The sequence below is a fragment of the Silene latifolia genome, chromosome Y (assembly GCF_048544455.1).
Source record: "Silene latifolia isolate original U9 population chromosome Y, ASM4854445v1, whole genome shotgun sequence".
Taxonomy (NCBI): domain Eukaryota; kingdom Viridiplantae; phylum Streptophyta; class Magnoliopsida; order Caryophyllales; family Caryophyllaceae; genus Silene; species Silene latifolia.
Genome location: NC_133538.1, coordinates 131,429,308 through 131,449,279, shown reverse-complemented (window position 1 = coordinate 131,449,279; position 19,972 = coordinate 131,429,308). Strand labels below are relative to the sequence as shown.

At 41.5% G+C, this 19,972-nt stretch overlaps 1 non-coding gene across 1 annotated transcript; it reads right to left on the bottom strand.

The window, feature by feature from the left end:
• Positions 1 to 1,310: 1,310 nt before the first annotated feature.
• Positions 1,311 to 1,417, bottom strand: LOC141636239 (small nucleolar RNA R71). Its single transcript, XR_012540864.1, has one exon. It is a non-coding gene; the product is annotated as a small nucleolar RNA R71 (small nucleolar RNA).
• Between the last annotated feature and the right edge of the window lie 18,555 nt (positions 1,418 to 19,972).

Here is a 19,972-nt window from a genome sequence, read left to right as displayed (position 1 = left end):
CCTCGTGAGATATGCTTCGTTTTAATTAATTTAATTTCTATGTTTGACGAATTGAGTGCACGCGACTAGTTGAAAGTCTAGGATTTGACCGACCCAATAAAGATCGAAAGATAGGGAAGGGAGATAGTCTACCTAATTTAGACGACTAGATTAACGAGATCGAAAGATAAGTTAGTTTAGACCTTTTATTCACTTTTCAGAACGAAAGTTAGTATTAGTGATATTAGAGACCTGTAGCGAGATCGAAAGATGCTACCTGTGAGAGTGACCGAGAGGACCTCTTATTTTCCCGTCTCACGTGTTTGTTTTAGACCTACTTAGTTTGCTGCCGCCGAAACTATAGTGAACCGACCATCCTTGCACCCTTTTTAATATCCGTTTCATCCGTTTATTTAGTTTATTGTCTTTTGTTTCCATTAGTTATAGACCAATTCAATCAAACCCCCACATCATTGTTACCTTGGACTAAATTTAGACAACTAATAATTACATCTGCCTCTCTGTGGTTTGACCCTATTACCACTACCTTCTGTTAGTTTTAATAGGTTTATAAATATTATTTTTGGTACTCACAACGACGGGTATCAAATTTTGGCGCCGTTGCCGGGGAGGCAATTGTTCTAATTTTTAGTTGTTTTATTTTAGTCTGTTTCTTAGTTTAAGGGACATTCATTCCTTAAGCTATTCTCATATTCTTTTTGTAGTTTCCTCTTATGCGCAGGTCACAGGGTGGTGAATTAGTACCATTCAATCCTGAGATTGAGAAGACTTTGCGCGAGTTGAGACGATCATCTAGGATATTGCCGACAGAGGAAGAGCTGAGTATTCTGTCTAGTTACTACGAGAATGAGCTGTTCGAGGAGGACCCACCTTCATCACCTATTTCTACTTCATCAGCTGAGACCGTCACTTCTCCGGATTTTCTAGAGATGGCTGAAGAAGCAACTATAGCAAGTCACTCTGAGCCGACAGCTGCAAATCTATACAAGGGGTTCGAATTACCGGGAGCTGATAGGAAATTCGAACCGAAGCCTTCTTATTTCAACTTGGTTGAGAGAAACCAATACAGGGGAGCTGCAAATGAAGATGCAGCCAAGAATATGGAGATATTTATTGATTATTGTTGCTCTATACCCCTGCCGACCGGTGTGACCCAGGACCAGGTGAAGGAGACAATGTTTATATTCTCACTCCGCGATGCTGCAAGGGAGTGGTACAGAGACTTGGACCGAGCTGCTAATGGGATCACCGACTGGAATTCTTTGGCCTTGGCATTCTACAAGAAATATTTCTCTGCCTCGAAGACGAATGCTATTAGAGATCAGATCACGAGCTTTAAACAGGGTCCTGATGAGAACTTTCATGAGGCATGGGTCCGTTTCAAGAAACTGGTGCGCACCATTCCGCATCATGGGTTTGAGAAGTGGAGCCTATGCAATCAGTTTTACAATGGGCTCTATGACGATCAGAGGGCTAGCCTGGATGCGACAGCAAGTGGTCGATTCCAGGAGAATATGGGAGAAACTAAGGGGTGGAAGATCATTGATGACTTGGCCACCCATAAAGCTGAGTATGGAAATTCCAGGGGAAATCAAAGGAGCACTGCTGAATCTCCTTCTGTAGCTGCATTAGAGGCTCTCACGGCGAGATTTGATAAGTACGAGTTGGGAGGTGCTTCAAAAGGAGGGATCTACCATGTGAATGTTGTTTCAGACGGTCCTTTTGTCTGCAAAAGATGTGGAGCTAAGGGACATTTTTCAGACAACTGTCCTAATCCATTTGAGTCATGTGCTGCCTTTCAACATTATAGGCAGACAAACACTTACTATGAGCCGAATGTCCATCCGAATTTGAGGTGGATCAACCAAAATGTCTTGAATCCGACTCAACCTCCACAGCAGCAGTAGCAGCAGAATTATGTGCCTCCTCATAAGCAACAACAGTTCCAAAAGCCTCCATATGTCCCTCGGCAGCAACATCAATCCCAAAATTCTGAGTTTGCCGAACTGAAGAACTTGTTGCTGAAGGAGTCCCAAGCTAGAGAGGTCGGGATGAAGATGTTAGAGAGCCAAATTGCCCAATTGGCTAGCAAGAATACAACTCGATCTCCGGGACATTTACCGACTCAAACTGATAAAAAGGAGATCTTAACTGCAATCACCTTGAGGAGTGGGTCTACCCTTGATGGGCCCATTATGGTTGAGGACGTCACTGAAAAGGATAAGGCAGAACCAATCAAGGAGAAGGCTGTGACGAACAAAAATAAGAAAAAGACGATTAGCAGGCATGTCAGTCGATCGACCAGTCCGCGATAACTAGAAGCTACTGTTCCTATAAAAGTCAGTCGATCGACTTACCAACCTGGTCGATCGACTGACAGCGCTGCTGAAGGTGATTCTTTTCGTCCTCCAATGCCCGATAACTTGAAGGACCACTTGTTTAGGGGTACTACTGCCCCGAAAATATTGAGGACAGACCCGACTGCTGATGGGTCCGTTCCGGTTCCGAAGTATGACCCTTTTTCAATTATGGTTCACATTTGAGATGGTCTGAAGAAGGGTCAAGCTACAACAAGGAGAAGGTGGTGGATTTTCAGCCTAAATCCACCGATGCCGGCATGAGAGATTTAGAGGAGATGGCTAAGATGCTACTTTCAGCCCCCTATCCGGAGAGATTGGTGCCAACGAAGGAACAGGTATCGTTTAATAAATTTGAAAATGTTGTTCGTAGTTTAAACGTACAAGTTCCTTTTCTTGAATTAGTCAATCAAGTGCCTGCTTACATGAAATTTATGAAGCAACTCTTATCTAAAAAGAAGTCACTTGAAATTGTGCACACTGTCGCACTAACTGAAGAGTCATGTTCTTATTTGACCCATACTGTACCTCTTAAGCTAGAAGACCCGGGTAGTTTCTCAGTACCATGTAATATTGGCACCTTTCCTATTGAAAAGGCCTTATGTGACCTAGGAGCCAGTATTAGTGTAATGCCCTTGAGTCTTGCTAGGAAATTAAAGTTGAATAGGTTTGTAGTCATGAACATGACAGTACAGATGGCTGATCGCTCTGCGGTCCAGCCAATAGGAGTCTTAGAGGACATTCCCGTGCAAATAGGGAAGTTCTTCTTCCCTGTTGACTTCGTAGTACTTGATATGCCCGAAGATGCCCACTTTCCTATCATTTTGGGTAGACCATTCCTGCACACTACTGGTGCAGTTATTGATGTTGGTTCGGGTACTTTGACCTTTAAGGTAGGCAAGCATTCCATTGTCTTTGCCCAGACGGCTAGGAAGAAAGACCCCATGTGGCCCGTCACTTGCAATACAGTTTCTGAACAGAAATCTTATTTTATACTTCCTGATATGCTTATATCTACCCCTACTCCTGTTGTGACACCTCCGCCCCAGATTGGGAGCAAAGTAGAGGAAGATTATTCTGTTTTAGACATTGTAGGAGCTGGTTTGGGGAAGGAAGAGCCACATGTTGCTCCAGCTGTGAAGGAGCCAATCGTTCAAAGAGGCGGTCTAGGATGCCTTAGCTATGGCACGGATTAGGAGCCCGAAGATGAGCCAGTCCAAGCAACGGAGTCTGATCTGGATTCCGACGAGTCCGAAGAGGTCATTGAATGGGAAGATGTCCGATATGTTGATCCGTTGAGTTCTGTGGATGCTGGAGCTGAGAAGAGTGCAGCTGAGGAGATGAGCACTGTTGAGGCTACCTCTTGTAGCCAGGAGCCGACGAAGTGGGCCATACCATGGCCGTTCTTGATCAACTATTAGTTGATCACATGTTTACCAAACATTTTATTGCTGTTGAACCTTTTTAGTGCTTTTGTGTGCGCGAGACTTCGCCTTTTTATAAGTTTGCTTAGGATCTTATACACTTTAGTTGGTTACTTTGGGATCTGCGCAATTTTTGGGCGCGTATTATTGTGCATTTGCAGGTTTAAAGACCTTAATAGCTCGAGTTATTGAGCTATTTCGAAGAAAATCAGAACTTACAGCAGAAAAGTCAGTCGATCGACTGGCCTGAGTGGTCGATCGACTGAGCTGCGATTTCCAGGAGCTTCTGTTCCTGTTCACTCTGGTCGATCGATTGGGTGATGTAGTCGATCGACCATCCTGCACTGCTGTACCTGTTCACGACCTCTCCCCTGATGTGTTTGGTCGATCTGCGGAATTGAGGGAGTTTTCTACTCCACTTTATTTTCCGTCATATTTCTGATTTCTTTCATTTTCTTATTTTTGCATACAATCATCGTTTCAAAATAGCTTTCTCGGTTTTATGCGTGGTATTGTTGTCTTTTCAGGTATCTATTGGTAGCACTGCTGGCTACTGAAACCTCCTAGCTCACGCTTGTTTGGAGAGGTTTTCTTTTGCTGCGCTTAAACTCTTGTGAGTTTCCCTGTCTTTACTTCATATCTTATTTACTTAATTTTCTCGCAAATTCCCGTTTTCCTTTTCTTCATTACATGATTTTGCACAATGGGGACATTGTGCGATTTGGTTTGGGGAAGGCTTTTGCGTTGCATTTCATATGTTTTTTCATTCACGTTTACATTTTGTCTTGCATTGTTGTTTAATTTCTCCATTTTTACTAGAAAATTCAAAAAAAAAAAATCTGAAAATTTCACAAAATCCAAAAAAATGCACGTTTATTTTAGCATATAGGTTGAGTCGGAATGGTAGTATTTCAATGATGACATTGCATTTGCATCTGTTTTATCGCCTAAGCCTTGCTAATTGACATGTTATTATTAGAATCAATTGCATAGTCTACGAGTTGTTGTTAAATTATTTGCTGAACCTGAGACTTGACTTCAATTTTTGGCAAGCTACATCATTTTCTGAGTTTTAGAGCCTATAACTGGTGACATTCATGACCAGTTTATCTAGGATTGTGAGTAGTAGTCCTTATGAGACATGTTACATAAATATGCATAAATATGAACTTAATCTGCCTAATACCTGTGTGCATTCGGTCTGTGGTTTGTTGACACATGTGGTAGAAGTTCCCTTATCTCATTTTACCCATAAGCTCCACACTGCCAAAAATAGCCTTTTTGTCCCATTACTACATTCTACATTTAGCCTGCCCTTGTCAAGCTAGTAGTTTAGTTTTTGGGATTATTACTACGTTTTTGGTGGCATTTGCTCATTTTGAGATGTTGTTGAGAAAATTGAAGAGGAAAGAAAGGAACAAGAAAAAAAAAAGAAAGAAAAAAATGATTCAAAAAAGAAAAAAAAAGAGTGCTGTACTGTTCAATGCAGTCGATCGACTGCTCTAATTGGTCGATCGACCGACGCCCGAGAAGAAAAGAAATCAATTCGCATGATTCAAGTCTTTATTCAAATGGCAATTTTTGCTCCCATGTTTCATTTGTATCTTATGGGGAGTTAGTTGATTATTTCGGAGATTGTGAGTTTTGTGCTTCTAATTAGCACCGGTTTTATTGTTGATTATGAGCAAGGAAGTTGGATGTTGTCATATGGATTTGTTAGGTACTAGCTTGATCACATGTACCTCCACACTCTCATAATTATCTTTGCCTCTTCTTGCCCATTACTTCACATATCCATATATATACCTCGGCATGTGTCATGGTCATTTGTTTGGTTGGAGTGCGTATGTACAGTTGTAGAGATTTCTTTCATATTATATTGCAGGCATGTTCTTATAGGTCGTAGTTAGGTGAGTGTCACTAACAAAATGAATTCTTTCTATCTTTCAAATATATTCACCTGTATTTATTGAGTGATTTGAGCGACCCGTGAGAGTCCAATTTGATAAGTCATTATAGTTGACGGTTCAGCAGTTTTTGACGACTACATAACTCATTTGCATCATTCACATTTCTAATTGATTGCTGGTTTTTGCATTAAATTGGTTTAGGCCTTACTTGTGCATTTCGCTCTGAGATTGAACTCATCCCATTAGGTTTTTAGGATTGAGTCTAGTTCTTGCTTGGGGACAAGCAAGAGTTTGGTTTGGGGAAGTTTGATGCGTGTCATTTATATGATGTTTTACACCCTATTTTACACGCATTTCAGGGCTCATTTATGTAGTTTAAGGCTACTATTTTCCCCATTTCGTCTACTTTCGTATTTTTATGTAATATTGCAGATTTATGCGGAAATGAGTAGATATTGAGCCAAATCCGTCCCTGAGTATCTTGCATTTCATTTGATGTGAAGTATTTGCTCAAGAAACGAGCTTGGTGCGCATTTGGAGGCCCGAAAGACAAATCCACGAGAAGTTAGAAGTCAAATAATAGCTACTTTAGTCGATCGACCGCTGCCCATATTCGATCGACCATACCACGACTTCCAGGAGCCACTGTTCAGAGCTTACTAGTCGATCGACCGGCCTCAGTGGTCGATCGACTAAGCCGCTAATCTGCGTGAATTAAAAGATCGAGAATAAGCAAGCCCATAGTAGTTAGGTTTTGGAAATAAGAACTACGTTGTATTCTATATAACGTATGCTAGGTTTGGAGAACATTCATGGAGTTTTTCATCAGTGTTAGATCACGAAATTGTTTAGGGTTCTTTAGTTTATAAATATTTCTTTCAACAAAAGTTACATTGGCATTCGGTTTTCTGATCTTCTTCCTGCAATTCCTCTACTGGTATTCCTTTATTCACTATTTTAGTTTTATTGCTTAATTCGTTTGTAGCTAGAATTGATAGATTAGTTTCCCGAAGCCATAATTATAGTTTTGTGCTAATCTTTTGTTCCGTTAATTTAAGCATGAATTCAGTAGTCTATTTCGTTAATATTGTTGTTGTTTTTATCAATATCATGAGTAGCTAAATTATTCGTGCTAGGATGTAGGGGAACTGTAGGTTAGGCGGCATTAGAATAGGGAACCCTGAATCGCGCCACGGTCGATCGACCGCCTACCCTGGTCGATCGATTGGCCTCACGAGGTATGCTTAGTTTTAATTAATTTAATTTCTATGTTTGACGAATCGAGTGCACGCGACTAGTTGAATGTCTAGGATTTGACCGACCCAATAAAGATCGAATGATAGGCAAGGGAGATAGCCTACCTAATTTAGACGACTAGATTAACGAGATCGAAAGATAGTTAGTTTAGACCTTTTAGTCACTTTTCAGAACGAAAGTTAGTATTAGTGATATTAGGGACCTGTAGCGAGATCGAAAGATGCTACCTGTGAGTGTGGACCGAGAGGACCTCTTATTTTCCCGTCTCACGTGTTTGTTTTAGACCTACTTAGTTTGCTGCCGCCGAAACTATAGTGAACCGACCATCCTTGCACCCTTTTTAATATCTGTTTGATCCGTTTATTTAGTTTATTGTCTTTTGTTGCCATTAGTTATAGACCAATTCAATTAAACCCCCACATCATTGTTACCTTGGACTAAATTTAGACAACTAATAATTACATCTGCCTCTCTGTGGTTCGACCCTGTTACCACTAGCTTCTGTTAGTTTTAATAGGTTTATAAATATTATTTTTGGTACTCACTACGACGGGTATCAGTCGCACTAGTCGCAACAAAAACTCGATGTTCCGTAGGCGAATAGAAGTAATGACCAACTGTTCCTTTTGGATAACCTATAAAGTATGTCTTGACCGATCGCGGGCCGAGCTTATCCTCGTGTCTCCACTTGACATAAGCCTCACAGCCCCAAACCCGAATAAAGGACAAGTTAGGTACCGTTCCCTTCCACATTTCATATGGAGTCTTGTTGACAGCTTTAGTCGGACTTCGGTTAAGTATAAGAGCAGCTGACAAAAGAGAAAAACCCCATAATGAATCAGGCACTGCCGTGTGACTCATCATGGATCGAACCATATCAATTAAGGTTCGATTTCTCCGTTCGGACACACCATTTAATTAAGGTGTTCCAGGTGGAGTTAACTGCAAAACGATTCGACAGTCTTTAAGGTGTTGATCAAACTCATTTGAAAGATATTCGCCTCCCCGATCTGAACAGAGTGCTTTAACCTTTCTACCCAGCTGGTTTTCAACCCTGTTCTGGTATTCCTTGAATTTCTCAAAGGACTCACTTTTATGCTTAATTAAGTAGACATCCGTATCTACTCAAATCGTCCATGAAAGTGATAAAATATCTATAGCCATCTCTAGCGGTAATTGACATAGGTCCACAAACATCAGTATGTATGAGTCCTAATAGGTCACTAGCGCGCATTCCAACACCTTTGAAGGAATTTCGAGTCATTATGCCAATGAGACATGATTCACACGTGCCATATGTAGAAAATTCGAATGCGGGAATAGTCCCATTATCGACGAGTTTCTTTACGCGTTTCTCATTTATGTCTCCCATTCGACAATGCCATAGATAGGTTTGATCTTTGTCACCAACCTTTAATTTCTTATTATTCATGTGTAATACTTCTGTGGTTTGATCTAAGATGTAAATTCAATTCATGGAAACCGCTTTGCCATAAATCATTTCATTGAAAGAGATAATACAGCTATTATCCTTTATTAAAAATGAAAATCCGTCTTTATCAAGTACGGAAACTGAAATAATGTTCTTAGACAAATTGGGTACATAGTAACAGTTATTTAAAAATAACTCAAAATCACTAGGGAGTTGGATTACATATGTTCCCTTCGAGACTGCAACAACTCTAGCTCCATTCCCGACTCGCAGGTCCACATCACCCTTTCCGAGAGGTGTGATGTTTCTTAGGCCCTGCAAAGGATTACATAGATGAGAACCACAACCAGTATCAAGTACCCAAGTTCCGAAACTTGCATCGTTAATCTCAATCATATGAATATAAGATGACATACCAACAGGAACGACGCGGCCTGCTTTGATGTCCTCACGGTAGACGGGACAGTTCCTCCTCCAATGTCCAGTCTTGTGACAATGGTGGCACTAAATGTCACCGCCCTTGCTCTTTGCCTTGCCTTGTGAGCCACTAGTCTGACCGAGCCCACTCTTACCGTTTCCTGGCTTCTTGAATTTTGGCTTACCTACAGTTAGGTCGCCTGGAGCTTTGCCCTTACCTTTACCCTTGTTGGAAATCGTGAGAACATCCTGCTTCATGCTCCCACTCAATTTCATATCCTTCTTGGTCTCTACGAGAAGGGAGTGTAGCTCATGAGGACTCGTTTTCAAGTCATTCATGTAGTAGTTCGCCCTGAAAAGGGCAAAACCATCGTGAAGAGAATGAAGCATACGGTCAATGACTATGCTCTCACTGATTTTGCAATCAAGTGCCTCCAACTTCTCGACATTCTCAATCATGTTAAGAATGTGTGGGCTAACCGGTTGGCCCTTTTGGAGTTTTGCATCAAAGAAGCGACAGGTATGCTCATAAGTAACGATCCTCGGTGCTTTTGAGAACTCGTTAGTGAGTGTGGTGAAAATCTTGTTCGCACCTTGGGCAATGAAGCGTCTCTGCAAATTGGTTTCCATTGCAAAGATGAGTACGTTCTTTATTGCACCCGCTTCCATAACGAAATCACTATAAGCAAGTGACTCGTTAACTCCCGCATTGGGGCCTGGGTTTACCGGTATTGGCTCGGTTAAGTACTTGAGCTTACCATCAGCAATGGCAGCATTCCGTAGTGCTGCCTCTCAGTCCGCAAAGTTGAACCCATCATTCTTCAGTCGCGTGTACTGATTCATGTTGTCCATAAAAACTTTCAGCTAGGACTCGCGTCCAAGTGTGGCACTAGGCATTGGGATTTCGTTATTTCCAGCCATTTGTTGTAACAGTAATGTAAACGTGTTCTATACTGCGAAAAGAAGAATAAATAATAAGCATGTGCATCGATTTTAATTTAAGTCTAATGATCTAATGTCATAACGCGAAGACTCAAAACATTTATACAATTGACCTCCCTCAAGAATTATATAAATGATCCCAAGACTCAATTATCTGCAAATTGATAAGCTAACCTTTTAGCTAATTCTACCGTTAGAATTCTTGGTCGATAAATTTCTGTAAATTCTATCTTTAGTCCATCATAATCACGAGAAACTCTTCAGACTATGATGTTGAGGTAAACTAAGTCAACACAAACTACTTACCCAACGTAGAAGGGGTCATATTATGCCTACCGACGAAGAAGGGATTCATAGTTGTTTGCCCTTATAAAGACTAATCTCAATTTCCGTTTTAGAGGAAGATCCCATCAACTTTATTTTAATTCATTTTAAATGAACTAATATCTAGCATGCGTGAATGAATAAACTAAGGTGATGGCTTAATAAACATGTGACATCTGTATGTGTATGAAAACTAACATACAACCTATATGTGTCAATTTTCATGCATTTTAGTAGTAGGTGGTTTGGTTTTAGGCGGAAAATGATGCATAACCTATCATGTGAATGAAAAGCAATAGGAATGAAAAACGTAAAAACCATAAAAAAGTCCTAGTGTGGCCTATCCTACCAAAATGAACATTAAATACAAATTTGGAATCCATCCTTGGACCCGAGAAGCTTGTCTCGATGTTCCATCTTGATCCATGTAGCGGGAGTGAGCTCCAATCTCCATCTTTAGTCTTCTTTGAAAATTACAATAAATAAATTTACATAATAAACCTATTTATTACATTCTAATTTCAAAACCCAAAAACCAAAGAAAAAAATAAAGGAGATTCGAGATCTTATAATTACATAAAAATAATGTTTCCTTCATTACGAAAACATAATTAACTAAGGCCACACTAAGTATTACAAATTACAACCGATTGCAAAAATACGTAAATACATTCATTCAACGATTCATTCAGCAAAAGAAAAGCATCAACTAAAAAAAAATTAAACATGCAAGACATAATTCTTTAATTATGTAGATTAATTTTATCCAAACCACCTATTTAAATTATCAAATTAAGTGACAATTCCTCAATTAATCACATTAATTTCAATCTTAATTCATATTAAACTTGTAATATAAATTAATCCATCAATATTTTAAACCGCTTTAAAATAATTAGGTATCTTTATATGTGAACCTTTTCACTACAATTAATCATACATTAAAATGTATAATTATAAGTATTGGCAAAAACAATGAAATTTTTTTTATATAAAAGTTCTCGGCAATGCAGCAAAAAAAAAAAAACAAAACAGCCCGTTTTTTTTCTTTCTTCACGGTTTTTCTGTAAAAACCGAAACAAAAAACAAAAAAAGTTTTTTTTTTTTTTTTAATTCTGTCCATAAGTGAACAGTAACAGAAACAGAAGAAAAAAATTTTCCACGGCTAAAAAAAATTAAAACTGCCGTCCCAATTTTTTTAAATCGGCATTATGCCCTAAATTATCAAAAACATGATTATTGATGAACAAAATCGCTTATTGTTGCTATTAACAAGATTGGCATATTCATCTTATAATTTAAACAAGTAAATTTATGAAACTTGATTCTAAACAACAATTTAGAACCATTTATGCCAAAAACAATATAGCAAAAAATAATTTATCATCAATAAAACTAAGCAATTCCATTTACATATCAATTTAAATTTTATTAAATCAACACATCTACAAATTCATTATATTATCATTTTAACCTATTAAAACAATAATATTAATAAATCAAATGGAATCAAAACAACAAAAGAAGAACAAAAGCGGCTGCAAAAAAAAAAAAACAATTCGGCATAAAAAAAATTTCAGCTGTGTGCCTCTTTTTTTTTTTTTTTTTTTCGACGCCCTAAAATTGTTTACATCCAATTTAATGAAAATCATCAAAATTAAAATTCGTGGCCTAGGCTCTGATACCATTTGTGGGATTTATCAGTATGCATCCCTTTAAATTTAAAGACTATAACGAAATTTATAATGATGAAACTAGGCATAAAATGAATTGCATAAACAAAAACGTAAAGGATTAAGAAATAACCTTCGGTCCTAGCAAAAATGGCCTAAGAACAATATCAAAGTTGATATTCGCCTATCAGTTGCACCCAAGACGATATGAGATATGCCCTTAACTTGTTTCTAGAATCGATCCCCGAATTTTTAGTAAAATTAATTAGGGTTTTCAGTTTTTGTGTTTTTAGATGAGAGGCAAGAGTGAGATAGAAAAATCACCTTCTCCCCTTTATAAAACCGGGTATAAGGAGAGAATAGGGTAGATTTTTCTTTTTCTATTTTCGGCCCATTTCCGAAATTATAAGGAGTATAATTTCCTTATTTTCGGTTTTGGCAATTACCAAAAATGAGGATAAAAATCCTTATTTTCGGTTATTCCAAAAAATGTATAAAATGTGTTAAATATAAATTGTCATTTAGTGAGAATCGATCCCATAACCTCTTGGTTTGGTACCCTTACTATTACCACTATGACACATTCATCTTGTTGATTAAATATAACCGATTACATTTAATTACGAATTAACATATTAATTCGTCCAAGCTTAACATTATATATACATTAATTAAATATAACATATTATATTCAATTTACGAATTGACAGTTAATTCGTCTTTGCTAATATTATTTAATCGGCATTAAATAATCGTCTCATCAACACATTGACTAACTGTTTAGTCATATAAGGCATCAATGTGATTAAATTTCCATAACCACATCTTTCAAACACATCCTTTAGGTGTGACCTTTAAGGACCAGTTGATCACCGCCATCAGTATGATAATAACGTCAAACTTTCTAGTAAGCCAACCATTATTAGGTAATCGTTAATCAACTTATAAAATACGAACTATACCCTTGTGAACCTGTAAGAGATTTTCAAATGTTATCACACTAATTTGTGGAGGACACAAGCTCCAACATCCCACACAAATCTTGCTCACTGGCGTAGAGAATCTTCAGAAAGGCATGGAAAACATGAGAGAGGACCAAAAGAAAGCAGAAGTTGAAGCAAGAAGGAGAGACATAGAGCTCTGGGCACAAATTGATATTCTAAAACAGCAGTCTATCACCCTAGCAAACAAGACAAGTGAGGGAAGGTCTTCGCCAGTAGATCTGACGCACGAGGCATCAGGCAGCAGGAATCCACTTCGACAGATACTAGCCGAACTGGTAAAAAGGTTGGATCTAACTACAGTACCAACGGATGGAAGAATAACCCCACAGGGGCTGGGATACCTCACACCAGAAACCTGGCCATCAGCCAGCTATGTGGAGGCACGAACATGTGGCATCCCTGACAGCAGTTTTGCAACAATTGATCAGACACCTGGAGAAAGGTCCGAGTGGAACCAGCAAGTGAACTGGCAACAGGGGACAATCATTACTTCAACCCCTCTAGCTGCTGGGACACATCAGAACCTTCAAGAGCTCGGGCCAGGAGGCATTATATTGAATCAGTAGGCAGCTGACAAGCGGACCCCAGATTCAGGTAGCATAACAAATCAGCAGTACTTGGAGCTAAAAGAAATACTAAGCAGGGTCCCAGGGCTGCCACCCCCACTCGAGAAAGCAGCACTAGACAGCTATGGCGACTCACCATTCGTGGACACCATATCCATCACAGCCATGCCAAAGGGATTCACAAATCCAAATATGCCTCTCTTTGACGGCACAGCGGATCCCTTTGATCATATAAGCCAGTACAAGCAGAAGATGATGACAGTAACAACCGTAGGGCAATTCAAGGAAGCTTGCATGTGCAAAGGATTTGGATCCACCTTAACAGGGCCGGCACTTCGATGGTTTGTGAGCCTGCCCAACAGGTCGATATCCACATTTGCTGAATTAGTGAACGCATTCACCCAACAGTTTGCAAGCAGCAGGAAGCAGCAGAAGCATGCAGGAGATCTGTACAGAATCGTCCAGAGGGCAGGAGAGACCATTGGAGAATACAATACTAGGTTCAACAATGAGAAGGTAGCAGTACGAGAGTGCGACGTTTTGGCAGTAGTAGAAGCCTTCAGAAGAGGCCTCCACCATGACTCCGACCTATACAAGCAGCTGACTATGCATCCCTGCCATAGTTTTGAGGCAGTACAAGAAAAGGCAGCTGCCGCAATCAGACTGGAAGAAGACATCCTAGCCAGAGCCAGCCTACCTAATACACCAAGTGTTTCTAGTACCTCAGCCGTGGAGAAATCGGGAAGAAAGCAAACCACCAGCAAGAAGGACGAGAGATACAGGCCATATGGAAGAGGATTCAACAGAATCGAAGAAAATCAGCAACTCCCTACTCTGGCAGAATATGGATTCACTACGGGTATCGGAGTAATCCTGAATGCACTCAGGGAGATGGGAGATGGAGTCAGATGGCCCAACCCACCAGTAGAGGGACAAGCATGGAGAAAGGATATCAAAAAGAAGTGTGAGTTCTACCGTGATATTGGGCACAATACTGAGGATTGCTACACATTACGGAGAGAGATCAAGCGCCTGTATGAACAAGGAAAGTTGAGCCACCTATTACCACGTGGGGGCAAGCAACAGGATAAGGTAGGCACCACCAAACCTGCAACCCCACCCACATGCACCAAAATCATAAACGTGATAACAGGCGGCTCAGACCTAAGTGGCCTGACATACTCAACAACTAAGAGACATGCTAATGAGACCAAAAGAGATAGGCCAGCAAATTTTTGCAGAATTTCTCACAGCGACTTACCAGCTGTGAGCTTTGATGAAGGAGATACATACGACGAACGAGAGCATCATGACGCACTTATTATTACCCTATTAATGACCAATTGCACAGTTAGAAAGGTCTTGGTAGATACAGGCTGACTCATCAACTCGATCATGTCAAAGACCATAGAAAACATGGGATTCAAATGAGAAGGATTTGCGAAGAAGACTATTCCGCTAGTAGGCTTCAAATGGGGAGACAAACCAACTCATCAAGGCGAGATAGTCATCCCAACCTATGTGGGTGGAATCAACAAGCAAGTCAGGTATCTGGTTATAGACGGACCCTCCACCTACAATGTCATCTTGAGAAGGCCGTGGCTACACCAGACGAAAGCAGTCCCCTCAACATATCACTAATGTATAAAGTTCCCCACACTATGGGAAGTAGAGACAATAAGAGGAGATCAGGAGGAAGCTAGAGGCTGCTATAAGAAGGCACTAAAATGCACTGCCAGCCCTCCCGCATAGCAATTACAGAAGCAGCATGTCTAGGATGAATACATCGAGCCCCCAGCAGAAGAGCTAGATCAAATTAACCTAGACAAGCTGCACCCAGAAAGAACTATGCTAATTGGAGCTGGATGCACATGAAACTTAAGACAATAATTAATCAAATTTCTGCAGGATAACATGGACTGTTTTGAATGGTCACACGATGACATGATAGGAATAGATCCGTCCATCATAACGCATAAGCTCAGTGTGGACCCAATGTGTAAACCCATCCAGCAGAGAAGAAGAAAGTTTACAGCAGAAAGAAACAGGGTGATCAACCAAGAGGTAGATAGTCTTCTGGCGGCAAAGAAAATAAGAGAAGTAAAATATCCAGAGTGGTTGTCTAACGTCGTGGTAGTACCTAAGAAGAATGGAAAGTGGAGAGTATGTGTGGACTTCACCGACCTCAACAAGGCATGCCCTAAAGATCCCTTCCCGCTACCTCATATTGATGCAATGGTGGATGCAACAGCTGGACATGAGATGTTGACATTCCTGGACGCATGGAGTGGGTACAATCAGATTAAGATGGATCCTGCAGATCAAGAGAAGACGGCATTCATGTCTGAGAGAGGAATATATTGCTACAACGTCATGCCATTCGGCCTGAAGAACGCATGCTCCACGTATCAAAGGCTGGTTAACCGCATGTTCAAAAAGCAGATAGGAAGAACTATGGAGGTATATATTGATGACATGGTGGTAAAATCAGAAAAAGCCAAACATCACATGCGGCACCTGGCAGAAACATTCAGCACCCTGAGGGAATACAAAATGAAGCTAAATAAATCTAAATGCACCTTCGGAGTATCTTCTGGCAAATTCTTAGGCTACATTCTAGCTCAAAGAGGGATAGAGGCCAGCATCGAGCAGATCAAAGCCGTCTTACAACTAGAGTCACCTAAAAAGCCTAAGGATGTTCAAAGACTAGCTGGAAAGGTAGCAGCCTTGAGCAGGTTCATCTCAAGATCTTCAGATAAGTGCAGGCTATTTTACGACATGCTAAGAAAGAGTCGGAAGTTTGAGTGGACCGCGGATCACAAGCAAGCATTCAAAGAGCTGAAGCACTACCTCAGCAGCCGCCACTACTGTCAAAACTGGAACCAGGAGAACCACTATTCCTATACCTGGCCGTCACAGAGGTGGCAGTGAGCGCTGTTGTAGTCAGAGAGCAGGAAAAGGAGCAGAAACCAGTATACTATGTAAGCAAGTCTCTACTGCCGGCAGAGACCAGATTTCAGCCCGGCCATCCAAAATCTGGCAGGTGAGGAAATCTTCACCCTAGAAGGGAGCAAGGAGGCAGAGGTCTGGCAAATGCATATTGACGGAGCCTCCAACCAAAGGGGGGCAGGTGTAGGGTTAATCCTGCAGTCACCACAGGGAGACCTGATAGCTCAAGCGGTAAGATGTGAATTCAAGGCAACCAACAATGAAACAGAGTACGAGGCCTTGATATTAGGAAAGAAGCTAGCTCTGGAGTTAAGAGTCAGGCACCTGCGCATATCCAGTGACTCACTACTAATAGTCAACCACGTAAACGATGAGTTTATAGCCAGAGATTCAAAAATGATTGCATACTTAAAAGTAGAAAATGAGTTAAAACAGAAATTCAAAACTTGCAAGCTTAAGCAGATCCCCAGAGATCAGAACGTGGAAGCAGATGCCTTAGCAACTCTAGGGGCAACATTCAAACCGACAGAAGTTTCCAGCATTTCAATAGGACACATGCTAGAGCCTTCCATCCAGAAGGCAGATGAAATAGATACAGGAGAATTGTAGCATCCACAGAACGGAGAAAGAGTCCAGGCAGCTACAGAGGTAGATGAGGACTCTCAGCCAGCCAATCAGCCGACCGACCAAACGACCGAACAGGTAGATGATTGGGATTGGCGCACACCCTACCTAAACTGGCTGCGTCATAGCAAACTACCAGATGACAAGAAGGAAGTAAGGGCTTTCAGAGTGAAGGCCTCCAGGTTCATACTTATTGACGATATACTATTTAGGAAATCACTGGCAGGCCCCTACTTACGGTGCCTGGACAAGGAAGTGGCGCAGACTGTGTTACATGCTCTCCACAGTGGCGAATGTGGAAACCATGCAGGGGGCAGGAGTCTGGCAAATAAAGCTCTCAGGCAGGGATACTTCTGGCCCACAATGAAGGCAGATGCATCAGAATATGCACGCAAGTGTAACGCCTGCCAGCGCTCAGCACCAATGATCCATCAGCCAGCAGAACCCTTGCACCTTATCATTTCTCCCTAGCCATTCATGGCATGGGGCATGGACATAGTAGGACCTCTGCCAAGAGCCACAGGAAACAGGACATGGATGCTGGCGATGACAGATTACTTCTCCAAGTGGATAGAGGCAGAAGCATTCACAAAAGTAAAGGACAAACAAGTCATTTCGTTTATAAAATGAAACATCATTTGCAAGTTTGGTATCCCATTAGAAATCATATGTGACAATGGCTCACAATTCATCTCTAACGATACTGAGGGATACTGTGCCAGGTGTAACATCACCCTAAAAAGTCAGCACCCATGACTCCAATGTCAAACGGGCAAGCTGAGTCCAGCAACAAAATCATCATGGACAATCTAAGAAGGAGGTTACCGGAGTTAGGAGGAAAGTGGGCAGATGAATTGCCCTTGGTATTATGGTCAGATAGAACAACGCCAAAGATAGCAACGGGTCAAACACCCTTCAACATGGTGTTTGGCGCAAAAGCAGTCATTCCATCAGAAGTTCTAGTTCCCACTCACAGGTATGGATGTATGACAGGGGAACTGAACAATGCGGAGATGGTCAGAAGCCTGAACATAGTAGATGAGATGCGAGCAAATGCAAAAATACGTCTGGCTGCTTATAAGCAGTCAGTGGCCAGGAGTTACAACAAGAATGTAAAAGTCAGGCTCCTGGAGGTAGGAGACCTGGTTCTCCGAGAAGTGTTTAAAAACACTAAGAATCGAAAGGCAGGCAAATTCACCTATAAATGGGAAGGACCATATAAGGTAGAAGGAGTTGTTGGCCATGGTGCATACAGAGTGATGACTATGGACGGTCAAATCATACAACGCCCATGGAACATACTTCACCTGAAGAGATATTACTTTTAATAATAAGTAGATTTTAGCCTTCAGGATGATGTACTATGAAAAGCCAAATCATTTCTAAATAAAAAATCCGGTAGTAGGCATACTGCCAATTTCTGGTATCTCTAACTATTTCAAATTTTAAACTGCTATTAGATGGTGTGGTCTGGCAGCGTCTTGGGACCACAATTGCTCTGGTACCCCATGAGATGGCGTCAAGTACTTCACATCATCTTAATAGATTTTCCTGTTTTCAGGTCTTTCTAAGAACATCACTCTGAATTCTAGTGTCTATGGTACGTTGAAAGGATATCTAGCAGGACTGTCAACTGCCAATGCGGGGTGACAAGGCACATGGCACTCCAACATGCCTAACCTACTTTCTCTGTTAAGGAGCACCCTCACCAGGCGGACTGTGAAACATACGAAAGGGAGCCTGGTTGACAGCTAAACACGCTTACCCAGCTACCCCTGATACCACCCCCTAGACGTAGCTCGCACTAATCGCAATTAATCAGGGCCCCAGCATGCATGCACATACATGGAACATAGGGATCTCTGCGCTACCAGAATCCTGCAGCGTCCCATTAGTCCTAGAATGACGATAAACTAGCCTAAATAACGCCCCTGTTGGCTTTAAACGTGATGAACACACCTTGCATCATGAACAAGGTTAAGTAATCCAAAACTGCGGCATACGCCTAAATCAGCCATCAGGCTGACACGAAAGCTAGCGTAGTCTAGATTAGCCTCTTCAGGCTGACAAGACTGGTCTAAATCAGCCTCTCAGGTTGACACGGCCACTCCTCCTTACGTTGCGGCATATGCCCTAATCAACCATCAGGCCGAAACGACAGCTAGCTGAGTCAGAAAGTAAGCCTCTTCAGGATGACAGGACTCGCCTAAATCAGCCAGCAGGCCGACACGGCAACCTCCTAAACTAAGGAAACCTAAAAACAAGCACACAGAATATAAGCTGAAACTTGCCAAAAATTAAGGCAAGGGGCATTCCAAAACATGGCCAAAATACGGCCCCTGAGTTTAACCGCCACCTTAGCGGAGCAACCAGAAAGAGTTTGAAAAACTTACAAATCTGCCACCTCTAGGCCAGACTACCAAAAAGTTCATTAATAAAAAAAAAAACTTAATTATCAGTCACATTAATGACCTCTACTTCTGGCACCTCCTCTGCCTGCTGACCCTCTATTTCAGGTACCGCACCAGCATGCACATCCTCAGTTGCCATAGCTTCCTGAGCTCCGCCAGCAGCATCCGGGGGAAATCCAGCATCTCCACCATCAGCCTGCTCAGCCAGTGCAGGAGAGTTTACCTCGCCAACCTCAGGCATCAGCGCACTCAGATACGGTTTAACGGGGTAGATCATCTCCAGCTGCCTCTCCTCCTCATCGATGGCTTGCTGGGTTGGAGCATCCTCAAGAGCAGCATGCATCCCGCTGATTTTTCCCCGCCACGTGGCATAGGCAACAACATTGGTGGCCAGGGAGATCAGCTCGCTGATCTTCTCGTCAGGACGCTTGAGGGAGTCCGAGAAAGTGTTGCACACCTCTTGAGTGCATGCCAGTTGATCATCCCATTCCTTCAGCTTCTTCTTGGCAACAACAAGCTCAGCCTTCAATTCTACCACGCGTTTCTTCAGATTAGACTGCTGTTGCGCCAAGTTGGCAGCTGTCCCCTTCAGCTCTTGATTTTTGGCGTTGGTAGCGCGACTGGTGGTCTGCACTATGTTGATCATCTTCCTATTGTAAAGAGCACACTAGAGGGTTTGGGG